Source organism: Nesoenas mayeri (genome assembly GCF_963082525.1).
Source record: "Nesoenas mayeri genome assembly, chromosome: 4".
NCBI classification, from domain to species: Eukaryota; Metazoa; Chordata; class Aves; order Columbiformes; family Columbidae; genus Nesoenas; species Nesoenas mayeri.
Genome location: NC_137540.1, coordinates 51095013 through 51106861, shown reverse-complemented (window position 1 = coordinate 51106861; position 11849 = coordinate 51095013).

The following is an 11849-nucleotide window of genomic DNA, read 5'->3' as shown; positions in this document are numbered from 1 at the left end:
AGCTGTTAAAAGCATGTGTTTGTAAAGCTTCACCTCAGTTACCATGCTGTATTAGCCATGTAAAACACATTCTTTATTTAGTCTGAAAAACACAATTATAATTTAATCTGATATAATAAAGTAAAATGTAATTTTAAATTAATTTTCTAATCTATTTTGTTTCATAGTTCCTTTCCTTTAAAATATTTCTTCTAAACTGCTAATCCTTTTTCACCATTAAATACGCATTAGCTCCTGACAAAATGTTGTCCAGCCAGAGGCTAGCCTTCCTCTTTCAGAAGCATTGCAAAGACTGCAGTATGTTAATAGCTGCCAATGTCAATATGTCACAGCCTTAGTGTAGAGTAGAAGCTGACATTCGTGCAGAGCTTGGCAGTGTGTCCCATAGCTGAGGAATTTCCACCATCCATCTTCCACAGCTCTTTATCATAGTCTCCACTTCCTTCCAGATCAATACCAGGACCTGAATGTCTATTTACAAGAGAGTTTACAGTGCCTCCAGGGTCACACTGTTTCTGCTAATGAAAGATTATTTTAAGAGGACCATACCCCCACTTCCATTTTTCCAACTTGTATCTCTCTCACCTCAGAATTTCATCAAAGTAGCTACTATAATATCAGCAACTTTGTATAATTTCGTAAACTACCTCATTAAACTTCAGCAGTGGTTGCAAGCACTCCACTTAGTCAAAAGTGTAGGGTTTGAGTGGAAAATCTTATGGAAAGAAAACAAAACACAGAAAGATATAAAGGCGGTCACTCTTTTTGGTGTTGTCTCTCTGCGGAGCCTTGTGTCTGGCGGTCACTCTTTTTGGTGTTGTCTCTCTGCGGAGCCTTGTGTCTGTCATGAACCCTGCTTGACTTGGCTTGTTCCACAAATTCCTTCCAGTGAACTATGTCATCTTCCGAAAAAGCCCTGCCTCTAGGTTTTGACATTTATAGCCTGGGCTGTGAACATTACCAGAAATCCCACTGTGCTCTCTAGGTAAATCATGGCAAGATCCATAGAGTGGGTCAGTAACAGAATGAGATCTGCCCCTTCAAATAAATGTAGCACCAATGAAAAAGACACATTCCTGCTATCTCTTGGCATTGAGTCACTGCCACATTATGCTGAGCAGCATTCCCTGTGTAAGCCCCAGATAAAGTGAGTCATAGCTGCATGGGTACCAGGGATTGCCGGAGCCTACAGCAATTGCAAAATACCTTAGAATAGCAGTGGTGTAGTCCTCTGCCAAATAGATATCACAGAACATTTTTCTCATGGTGAGTAAAAACTAAAAACTGTCTTTAAAAAAATGAAGTCACTTGCCTTCTTGGGATGATGGAGATTCTTGCTAGCAGCAAGTACTCTTGCTGAAGCCTTGTGTGAATGTCCAGGCCGGGAGCACCTGTTTCTTGTTTGCACTTTGAGTAAGCTGCCCATTCACAAGCATATAATCTTCAAGACTTGTGACAACCTGGTGACCTTATGCATTGCATCTATTGAGAGTAGATGAGTTTATTAATCTTATTCAAGCCCTTGATGATTAGGAACATCTTGAAAATAAATCCATAGACTTAACTGAAGCATAGATTTTTGATAATATAAAATGGCAGGACATCTTACTAGACGTATCTAATGTAATGTCACCTAATATTTGTTGTTGTGTCTGCATTTTTTTTTTCTTGTTTAGAGGCATTTCAAGCTAGCAGGACAAACTTTTATCCTATAAGAATGCTCTCTGAAATATTGTCAAATTTTCCTTGGGGAATTAATCTAGGTAAAAATTTTCACTATACTGAAACAATATTGCTTCTTCTATCTATCCATAGGGGAGAGGGGAAAATAAAAATTAAAAAGCATATGGCTTGCTAGTCTCTGTTTGGAAAACAAAGTAATTAAGTCCAAGTTGTAGCTTATCTTTAGAAAGGGACAACTTGACCTCATTATTATCATTGTCTCCAAATGGAAAAGCTCCTGAGAACAGGCAAAATTATGTGAGTAGCCAAGTGCTAACATAAAACTAAACTGATTTATTAGCCTAAATTATTTAAACTACCACTTTTCTTTATTAGCACATATGCCTGAGGAGTACAGTATTGCAGCAGTCCTGTCCTCTTACCTGTAAGTATGACATTATGGCAGTAATGCTGTAGTGCTTCTGGAATAAACAGGTCAGAAAAAGTGAACTATTATACACAAAAGCACTACTCTCACACTGTAAATTGTGATGGTGTCTTTTAATGGTAATTTTCCTATCAGAGCAAGAGAAAAACATGCTGCAGAACCTCCTGATATTTTATATCTGCTATTTTATAAAAATTAACCAGTTAATCTAGTGGCTTTTTTCATCACCTTTGTAGAGGTTTTAAGAAGAAAAAAAAAAAAGAAAAGGCAAGAAACAGTGAGTATGCTGCTATAGACATCACTCTGATATCTTTGGTTTTGGTGCAGACATACAGATCCTAGTAGCACCTGAACTGGCAGCCCTGTGACCTTCCTATTTACTAGCAAAATAGGTACAGCACACGTAACCCTAATGTATGATATCTTTCTATCTAAGGGATGCAAGAGAATGAAAACCCAGCTCATTCTTTTGGCCTAGACATTCATGCTGTTTCTGACACTGATGACTACATCAGCTAGTATTAACTGTAAGAGTTATTATTCATACTGAAGAACTGCCATCTCACACCAGCAAGAATGACTTCTTACTCTGGCAGGAATGAAGTAAGTGACCACTGTTAGAAAGCTCACTGTTGTATGTCAAGCCCTCTGAACTGCACTTCTTTATTGGCCCACCTGATATATTTCAAACTTTTTCCTGTATTTGTGTCCATGAAAGCAGACATTTATAATCTTATAACTATTTTAACGGTTAAACACTTGGGAAGTGAACAACTAAGATGCCAGTTTAGCAAGTAACTAGATAAATGTGACATGTAATTGACTTTGATGTTGTTCTGAATTGCTTAGGTTAAGAGATTTATTTCCCAGGATCCCTATGCAGTCTGGAGAGGGAGATAATTATCTTCTGGAGGATTCAGTTCCTCTTTCTCAGAGGCACAGAGAGCATACAGTTTAGCTGTGTGACTAGTCCTTCCCTTTCATTCCTTCAGCTGAACTTCACTGCAGCTATCACTACTGGTAATTACTGTTTCTGATAAATTAGTAGAGTGCACTTAATTCCTGGAAGCTCAATATGATCACTCTTCTTTATGCCTCGCCACACAGCTTCTTGCACTGTTGCCTGCACAGTGCAGCTATTTGGAGTTTTAAGGTGGTAAAAGCCAGAAAACTACTAAATTCTTAATTTAATAGTGCAGATCTCATGCTGCTAATGCTACCTATAGTAGTCACTGAGAATTTTTCCAACTAGAGATAAGCAAAAGAAGTTCCGCACTGATTAACTTCTCTGAAAATCTTGTAGTCAATAGATGAATGTCCTCAACTAACTCTACCTAGTATTTCTCTGAAGATGAGTAGGCTTTTCCAACTTTCATCATAGACATACTTGTGCTCAGGCTTGCAGACCTGGAATCTTATGTTGCCTGTGGATTGTCCAACCTTATCCCCATATTGCTCTACCACCCAGGATACCAGAAACACATCTGTTTTGATGATTTTTGCCTTTTTCTGAGGGAAACAAATGTAAGCATGTTAGACCAGCTGAAATAGCTGCAAAAAGCATACAATCCTGCAAGTACACAATGTTATCACCAAGGCTGAAAAATGTTGTGAAAAATTCCAAGCACAACAGAGATTAAGTGCAGTTGCTTTGGATTTAACATAGTTGTATTTATCAAACAGACAATTTGAAAGCAAAAAGCACTTAGCACCTGTTAAAGAAGTACAGGATGTAGGAGACAAAGTAGTTTGGTTTAATGATCCATTTTCTACATGGTTCTGAATCAGAATTTTAGATTTAAGTAGTTCTCTGAATTTTCAGTTGCTGGACTAAGAGAACTGATGTTTGGTGCCTGAAGGTCTGAAGAAGTGTTAACTTTTCGGGCAGATTTCTCAAAACACTAGAGGAGTGTTCTGCTGCCAGGTCTTCAGACACTATATTTCCATCAAATTCTGTAAGTTTCAATACCTTTTAATGCTTTTAAGTCTTTCACTAAATCCTCCTCAACTCCTTGCCAAACTTATTCAAATATTCTTTTCAAAAATCTGTTCAAATTCTTGCACCCAGAAGAGGCTTCACTAATTAAGCTCTTAGGAGTTTGCTTCCCAGTTCTCCTTCTCTATAACATTTTTATTTTTTACCAGAATTTTTTCTGGTAGCTGGGATATTTTATTTTTATAGCTTGTTCTCCTAATGGGGCCACTCTGAGGTTTTCAACAAGAAATTCCAAATCACCTTTGGAATATGTAACTGTCAAAATGTCTGGTCTTGGATGGGAGAGGTAACAGGCATATCAGACTGCCTTTGTTCTGTGTTTGCAGCCAGAATTCAATCATGTTTGTAATAACAATGAACTGGAATTAAAGAGTTAGGAATCACATCCCAGTGCTACCTACCAATGAATTTTTCATATGCAGTACATTCAAACAGAATTACTCCACCATTAATCCTACACAGTTTTTGACCATGTGCCAAGTATACTACTGTTCAAATCTGCTGCAAGCTCTAGAAGTCACTAAGTTGCACTAATCAGTTACAAACATGCGTTAGGACAGTCACCAAAAGTAACACAGACTACATGATTTTTAAAATAGCAACTCCAATTCTAGTGACTGAAATCACTCCTGTTGTAAAGCAATTTTGATAACAGCGATGCTGCAATAACTAACAGGTATTAGTAGCAACAAGTTCCCAGAGCATATGAAGCAAATAGATATGCCTCTGGAGCATACTTTTTTGTGGAGAACTCCTGAAAAACCCTTGAGTAAGGATGTATGCTTTACTAAGTTGTGCTAATATAATGTTAATTACATTATTGGGAAAGAACAGATCCAAGGCTTTTGAGAAAAAGCAGGGGCTTCCAGAAGTTCAAGTACAAGATGACAGTATGGGCCTTGAAAGTACAAGAGCAGGATGACAGCAGATGCTTTAAGGCTGCGGACCGCATTTAGTGCTGGATTTAGGGACAGCAAAGACAGCAAAAGATAAGTATCCAACACATGAAAAACATACTGTATATACTAAAACCCAATGATAACATGGAACTTGCAGACTGTTGAAGAAAGAGCAAATATGTTTGTCAGCAAACATACAAAAATAACCTCAAGCGAAGCCAGAAACGAGGAGAAAGAAATCCTACTATAACCACCATGTTCTTGCCAGTGAAGCACCTGAGATGCTGGATCCTCAGTATAGTTTTCCTCCCTGTTATATTCTGCTTAAGTAACAGTAACATCATCAATCTGCCAACCTAGAGTGGTAAAGGTGAGGATAAAAGAGACAAGGATAGATAGTAGGAAGTCTGTGTTCAGCAATTGCATTATAAATGAGAAGTAGCTGTAATTGGATAATTTTGACTGTATTAGTATCATTGTAACTAGATCAGCAATAAGTCTTTGATTAGATTTCTAATATTTTAATCAGACCAACAATAAATTCTTGACTTTGCATGAGGTGTACTTCTTTAGCTCACATAGAGTGAGCACAGAGAGTTTGGTCTGGTACCCCACTCTTGAGGCATGATTGTAATTTCGATGCATTGCTCCTTAAAGTATGTAGAGGAATGCAGGTATCTTCTACTCTTTTGCTTCTTAACATATGCATCCAGTGTAATCATAAACAGATTAATAGGACAGCTTTTCTTTGAATGAACTGCTGTGCATATATGAGGGCCTAATGCGTAGGTGCGTTTCATCAGCTTTTATACCACAAGAATCAAAATAAGAATAGTGGCAATGTGGTGAAAAGACTTTTATGGTTGCCTGCTAGCCTCTAATGCTCCAGAAACAAAGATAGCACGAGCTAGAAACACATGCATTAGGTAGTTGTAGTCAGTGAGCAGCACTCCCTAAATCATGTGAGTAAGGGGCCTCATGTCACACAGGTACAAGTTAACTGTACCCTCAGTTCATTCAGACAGACACGATTCAGCCTCCTGGCCATCTCTGAAACGCTTGCATGCTCTTGTTGCCACAATTCCTGATGGCCAGGTAATCCCATTTTGATGCAGGCTGGCTGGAGGTTGTTTGTCTAAGTCTTGTCCAGACACAGTTCCTCTTCTGATGCTCCTGCAGAGCACCTGAGGAGGTCAAACTCTTCCATTTGCACAGAAAGTCCTACTTCCTCCTGACTGCAGAAGTCTTCTGTGTCTAAAATGATAACATTTCTGAAACATAAGTGAGATGATCAGAAAAAAAACTTCCTAATATATTTGATAATTATTTTGAGATACTTAAAGTTTTTCACTAATAGAAGGGAAAACAATTGTTTATAAACTAGTGGTAAATAATTCTGAAATGAACTGCTGGAGTCCTCTATAAAATCATGGCCTCAAGACCAAGCCAGTGAGTAAAGAGCAATGAATCACTTTGTATACCATAGCATGTTTTTTATAAAGTATCCTTAAATACAGCAGACCTGAAATATGTACATACACAAACCCTCAAAAGTTCTTTCCAGGTAATTAATGTCTTTTTACCTCTCTGGTGTGTATGATTCCTTCAGTTCACAGAAGTTCTTAAATAATCTGTCATCTTAACATAAATCAATAATCTTTGAGCAGAATGTCTTTAGGAAATGTATCTTTAAGGGAGTAATACAGTAGTTTGTGATTAAATATAGCAAATTATTAATGTGTTTCCTTATTCCTTTCCCTATGCTGAATTGCCAAAGCATAATTTTTAAATTTTTTTGCCCTGTATCTACTTAGTAGGCATTCTTTCCTCTTCAAAATAGCTGTGTTAGTCATAAAGGCATAAAGCATATAAGAGCTATAAAAGCTTACTTTAAGTGGTGTCCTAAAATCCCCTAGGGACCACCCAGCATTCAGCAGATTAAAATAGTAGTTCTTCAAGACTGAAATGATATCTAAGTGTGGAAATTCATTTTAGGAAAAAAAAAAACAAACCACAAAACAAAACTGCTGGATACTATAGTAGACAAGTATTTTAAAAGACAGGTCTTGCAGAGCACAGTCACTACCTGAGTATTAGTCTATGTCTCATGTAATTTTTCATACACTCTAAATGGAAGTGCCTGTTATAACAAAAGGCTTCTTGGTCTCCATCATTTACACTATGCAGCACTGAACATGGCTGCTGCTTAGTCATCTCGCAACTGTACCTGTTGCTGTGTAAAGGCTGCTATAATGGAAAACAAAACCAAACCATTCCCACTTAAAATTCATTGCAAAGTCACCAGCTGAGCTTTAAATGCATCATCTTGTAGATGCCATGGTGACTGAGGATTGCATAGCAGCTCTAAGTCCTGGGCAAATCTCTGTTTACAGACAGTGAGTTATAAATGTTCTTTTGCCAATAAACATAAAATGCTTGCACCAATGAAAAGACAACTAAAATGCAAGCAATTTGTGTAAGTAAGTAAATTTACTAATAAATGAAATTTGTTACAGGACTGAAGAATAACATTTTGTGACACATTACTCCAACAATTACTTTTTCGGGGCTGAAGCGCAAGTGAAAGGCCACTGTTTGTGGACGGACTCCTAGGAACTTCATAGTGTCAGAAGGAAGAACCTTATGGGCTAGCAAAAGCCTCATAAGCCTCCGAATCAAACTTAAGAAGAGATACCTGAGAGAATAAGATTCTGAGGATAACCGTTCTTTGTTGTTATTTATAAAGAAGGAAATGACAGGACTGTTTTGCTCTTCCTGCCCAGACAGATGAGTGCTTTGTGCATGCAAAGTGAGAAGAATTCTTGTGAGGCAAGTTAAAGAACAAGCAAAATAAATTTATTTTTCATGCAATTCAGACTAACTGAATTGAGAATGGAAAAGTTGAAGGAATGGAAGTTGTAAAAGTCTGAGCTGTATTTTATCAAAAGCTACAATGTGATCTGCTTTAGGAGAATTCCCTGGAGATCAATCCAATGTATTCAAGGGCAAGAATTATTATACTCTCTCACTTTACATTTCAGAAATAATTTGAGACGCCAGGCAAGTTGGAGGGGGTAGAAAATACCTTAGATAAACTTAACTTAAATATCTCTTGTCAGAATATTGGGAGTTTTATGAGCCAAGAAGATGCTTTAGAGTTATTTAATAGTTGTTACAAATTCTAATTTTCTCCCACATTATTCCAATACTTAAACAATCCCAGTTGCTTCTAAATGGAAAAAATATAGCAAGCTACTTTGCCAAAATACGTCAGGTAAAATGATTGCTAATATCTTATGCATGTAGAAGGAATTTTATTCTCAAAAAAACTTCTAAGGCACCTACTATCTTGCTATCAGAACAAACGTACTTGATCGTTTTTATTACAGACTACTAGCATGGGATTTGCTGGGAATTAGTAAGAGTTTGAATCATCCCTAGGCCCTTTCTGGGCAAATTTTTGTTTCTGTAGAAAAAACAAAGCAAAACAAAACAATATGGATCCTCCAATTGACTTAAATGCATGTTCTGTTTTATGTCTTTGTAAGTTCTCCCACTCTCTCCAGGAAATTCGCTGTAATTCTCCACCACAGACTTTTGGAATAACTGTCATTACTGCTGTTTCCTCTTACCTAAGCCTTCTGCTGCAAAAGGCTGGGGCCCACCACCAGTCTGAAGTCACTTTACGAAAGAGAAAGAAGGGACAGCAAACAGTGTGGCTGCTCAGGAAGAGCAAAAACAGCAGCAGGTCCCCCCTGCCAGCTCTTGTGGCCCTGCGGGAGCCAGGGCCTCACCGCACCTTTGGCACCCCCATGCAGCTCCAAAAACTCCTGCTTTATCCCCTCCCTGACCCCATGGCTGAGCCAGCCTAGGGGAACCAGACAGATTCAGAAAAGCTAAGGGAAGGATTATGGCTTTACATACATTATAAATGCTTATGCCTTCATACCTTCAAACTAAATGCAAAGGATGTTATGGAGCTGAGGTTTACCTGTTATTGACTTCTCTCCAATGCATGCAGAAGTTTCTCAAAAGAAAAGTGTTTCTTCCTCAGATTTCTGTGCCTCAGAAGCAAGAAGTGCATTGAATCTAATCTCTCTGGGGTTGGGGGGGAGATAAGGAACTCGGAAATGCTCTTGTAAGCTCTCATACTTTTATAGAAAGAAATCTGATGTTAAGTATTGAAGCCAAGGAAAAATTCATTTCACTAAGCTAAGAAGAAATGCACTAAAATGTTAGGAAAACAACCAAAACCCAAACCAAAAGAAAACTAGCCAATCAAAATGAAACAAAAAATCAACCAACCAACCAAACAAACATACAAACCCCAAACAAACAAAACCTAACAAGTGTAATTTAAACAAATCAGTCTTGGAAAAGCTGTAAAAATATTTGAAAAGATCTGAAAACTCTGATGTAAAGGAAGAATTCTTTTCAATAATCTAAGGGAAAATTCACTAGGACGAAATATGCTAAGAAAAAAAAAAATGCCCTTAATCCAATGGAATTTAAACAAACTGATTTTTGAAAAAGCTATTCCATCTCAATTGCTCAGCAAGTTTTCTTTGAGAAAGTGCAAGTTCAATAGTTCCATTTGTCTGACTTTCTGCTAAGAAAAAAAAAAAAAAAAGCATGAAACTGAAATATTTTTCTTTTGATAAAACCTTCATTGCTTTCTATATTCGTTACAAAGAGCTGAAACACAATAACAACTGCCTTCATCCTGCACAAGTCACCTTGAGAGGTACAATCTAACCCTGAATTTATTTATGGTGACTATCAAGTATGACTATGAAAGGGATATATAGTACGGAGAATGAATATGAAATACATTTTAGTTGAAGCAGTACATTATTATATAACCTGCCCTTTGTTATACAGCCTCTTGTAAGCTGATAGAAGGTTGTAAGAACAAAAAGGGAGGTACCTTAAGTACAGGAAGGTTCTGTAAAAGTCAACTGCAACAAGAGTTCCCTGTTAAAGTCCTATTAAGTACAGCCACTTCTTCCAAAACCTCAGCGGTATGGCTTCTGAATAAAAAGCACATCTAAGTATTAATCTTTTGGGGAAGGAAAAGACATAGAAGAAGAGAGAGCAACTCGCAAAACCAGATGGTTTTGCATGAAATTTAAAGTATCTGCATTTCTCTTTTCTCGTGAGTGCCCATGTCAGAAGGAAACATGCCCAGGTGAGAACTACATCTCTGCACCATCATCTGCCTGGGCGAAGAAGAGATGAAATCAAGGGTTCATTTATTCAGAGATTTCAACAGGATGTGAGTTGCCATAAAAGTCAGTGATACATTTTCACAAACAAATAATTATTTTAAATTATTCACAAATAATACAGGTACTGTTATTCATATTCTGCTGCATTGGGTGTGAAATAACTTTAAATTATTCCCTAATTATCTAACTGATGTCAATTCCCTAGATGGACTTTCTGACTCACAATGAGGAAAATATACCATGAAATGAAAATACAACTCTGATCCCACATTAAATTTATTGAAATTCACATGCCTGTTAAATACTTTTATGATTTAAAGGGAATTGTATAGTTGCATGAGCAGGTAGGATGGAAAAGTTATACATTTTTTAAAAAAAAGTTCTAAATATCAGTGATGATTGCTTTTAAAATAATCCTTAAAGCATCAATGGTCCTTCTCATAAAAGACTTTTCTCTCTTATATTGGTTATAGGCGCTTCCTATAAATGAGAAACTTTGCTTTCATGCTTGTGTATATGATATGGTTTGTGCAATCTCCATTTTTAATCCTCATTTAACACTTTGCTGAAATGGCCATATTTCTGACTTGACAAGAAAAACGTTTGTTGCACTTTTTACTGAATTACTTTTTAAAACAAATGTATCAATAAATCATGTTCCGTTATGCAGTCAGATTTTCTGAAGTGTGAAAGAAAATTAAAAGCTTCGATTCTTTAGGTGGGGCGAGGAGGCAATCCAGATTAGAAATAATAATATTTTACAGGGTTTTGCCTTTAAAATCAGTTCCAAGTGTTTAAACATACAAATAATATACCATATTTCTAAGCAACTTGTTTGTAACTTGCTACGAAAATAGTGTGAGTCATGTTCTGAAGTATTCTCCTTGGATGATTTCCTCCCCTTCCAATTATTTCCCAATTAAAGTAATTATTTTCTTAGCTTCTTTGCACATTTTCCTTTTCTTTGGTTCCCTATGGTACTATATCATGCATCAGATGTTATTTCCATAGCTTTTACTCTTTCATTTAAACCATTTTCATTTTTGTTTTGTAGGGAATTCACTGAGATATCATTTGAGTGGGAGGTTAAACAGACATCCAGGTTATTTCACAGCCTCAACATCACATTATATTTTAAAAGCTTTTATGCAAAAAGGCAAATGCAAACCATAATGGTTCCTGAAGGGTAGATAGTGCTTTAACTGTTAGCATGGTTCTTTGATTAGGTAGATCAAAGTAAATTCTTGGTACAATTCCTATGCAAATGTCATTGTCTTTCCTGTGATGAGACCACACTATGGACCACTGCAGCAGGCGGGCAGAGCAATGGCCTCACCCTCACAGCATGCCATCCTGCTTCCATTGGTGCTGCAATTAGGCTTGCAAATGAGCAGGTCAGAGAGCACAGAGACAATCATGGACCTTCCCTTCCTGCTGGACAGCTGTACCATGAGAACACAATCAGCATGGCACTTGTCTTCCTCAACCAGCTTTCAGTGGTTCAGTAACTATATACCAAACCAAATAAATTGTCATAGATCTCCAGGACCTCACAAGATGTGGGACAGAGAGCAACTAACCTTTGCTCTCATACGGTGGGTCCCACAGGGTGCTTG